Consider the following 2,359-nt stretch of genomic DNA (forward strand, 5'->3'; position numbering starts at 1 on the left):
GGGAGGGGGGGGGGAGGGGTGACGGATAAAGTGGGTCGCAAGAGGATGGACCGTCGCGCCGGATCGGACATGCGACATGACGCCGCTGGACAAAAATGTCCGCCAACTGGCTGCGCTCTGGTATTTCCTTACAGAGAATTTTGTGAAAACAGAACATGCGGACAGCTGTAGTTACGGTCAAAACAGTCTAAGGTGCACTGGGGAAAAATTCCCCCTAGAGTTACGAAATTTCTTGTAATTTGGAATTACAAAATAATGTTGTAACTTTCCGACGGATGGACCATTTTTTTGCTCCTCGATTAATTCTAAGTCGATAGGAAGTGATTGTAATTTTACAACTTAAAGTTGTAATTTTACGGTCTCACATCATGGAAAATTTTCCTGTAAATTTACGAGTATTTTTCGGAGTGTTTGGTGGAATCCTCTACAACGAGATTATTTTAATTCGCTTGGACAAAAGGCTCCGGTGAGCAAGTTCGTAAGGAAATGATAGCGGCGTGTCGAATTTTCTGAGCCTCCTTTGGCAGAGAGTTGCGACCGCCGCCGCCGGCGGGGGCTGTCAAGTAGTCGGGTGGAAGGCCGACGCCAGCGGCATGCCAGGGCATTCCGTCAGCCCAGGAGCCGCAAAACGCACGAAAACACAAGAAAAACAAGGAGAGGAAAAATCACTTTCAGAAATGACCCAAGAATGCCGTGCATGCAACACACGTAAACACACGCACACTGTATATATAAAAGTTATACATCTGCAAGTCACGCCGGCTCAGGCGGCGAGGAATCAAGGCGAGGGAGTGGTTAGGATTTGGGGAAGCCGCCCGCCCTGCTCCGCCAACGCGCCACTGATTTCGCACCGACGGGGATCAAAACAAGGGAGTATTAGCTGGGAGGCCAGAGAAGTGAGGAGAGGGAGGGGGCACGAGCTGTGCACACAATCCCGACACTGGGTCCAAAGCCCTGCCGCAATTATTCATTGTGTTCGGTAAAATTATTTAATTCCATTTTTCTTTTTCCGGAAAAAAATAACACATACCCTCTCCCCCATCCCCTCCACCCAAACAAACGGCATCAGCACGACGCAGGGCGACGAGGACGCCGCGCAGCGCCAAGCCCAAGTAGGGAATGATGATGAACTGGCCAAACACACAAAAGCGAGGACAGGTGAATTGGGGACACGAGTGCATTTCCAAAAAAAGAGTCTTTCTCTTTCCCGCCTCCGTTTGAAAAATGGACAAGTAGAAGAATAAATACGGGCGCGTTTCAAACAAGAATCCGGCACGTCACGCACACTCACACAATGCGGCAGAAGCGCATAGCACTCCGTACCTAGAGTCACATCCAGAATAGGACTATGTGAGTGAGAGTATGGGGCACAAAGGCGCTGCATCGTTTGGAGGGAGAGGGAGGGAAAGAGACGGGAGATGAGGGGATGGACCGGGATGGACACCTGTTCGGATGCAGCCCCTAGCAAAGGGAAGCGCACGCATCCTGCTCTGCGTTCGGATCAGCATCGAATTAATATGGTTGGGCGACCGTTCGACGCGATTCCATATAAATGGAGGCGCATGCCAACTAGCACGCCAAATCACGTTTGTTCCGTGTTTTTTGTGTGTGCCAATTTTACTCTCTAAACAGGAGCATGAGGTAACTAGAGGTCCCGGTTGGTTGTGTGACACGGTGGACGCCTGTGTCCAAGTCTTGCGTTACGCGATAGGAAAACCCTCGTCTTCTAGGACAAAGTACGTAATCCACTGCAGGGGCTTTACTCGCGCGGTGGGGTACGCCACCCACTACCCCTATCTCCACGATTCCTTCTCGAGGATCGAGCCAGTCCAGAGGGATCTCCATTTCATGAATGGCCAAGTCGCGCAAACAGACCAAACACACCCCCCCCCCCCCCCCACCGCCAGTTATGAGAACTCTCCAGAGGATACCTGCAGAAGGTACAGACAACCTCACCGTCTCCAGCCTTCGGCTTCAGGTAGGCAACACCGTAGTGGATCGCGCCCGAGCGCAGCGCGGTTGCCTACCCTCGCCGTGTCCTGGCCGTTTTCCCCTCACCGCCGATGCGTCTCGCACCGCCGCCGCCTTGTTGACCTGTCAACACTCTCCGGCATTCCCTTTGCCCCGCGGCACTTCCACAAGATTGCGTCGTTGGACAGCCGGGTAAGGCCAGAGGGGCAGGGAAGCGAGAGGGGAAGGGGAAAACGACGGCTCTCTTCAACGGGCCACGTAAAGGGAGATAGTAACTCATCTACCGGGTGCACAATCAATGATAAAGACTAACAATCCTCCGACAGCAAATATTTCTAAATAATAAGACTAATGGCATCATCATCATCATCATTGTCTTTTTTTTATT

The sequence above is a fragment of the Frankliniella occidentalis genome, unplaced genomic scaffold (assembly GCF_000697945.3).
Source record: "Frankliniella occidentalis isolate FOCC.00 unplaced genomic scaffold, Focc_3.1 Scaffold233, whole genome shotgun sequence".
In the NCBI taxonomy this organism is placed as follows: Eukaryota; Metazoa; Arthropoda; class Insecta; order Thysanoptera; family Thripidae; genus Frankliniella; species Frankliniella occidentalis.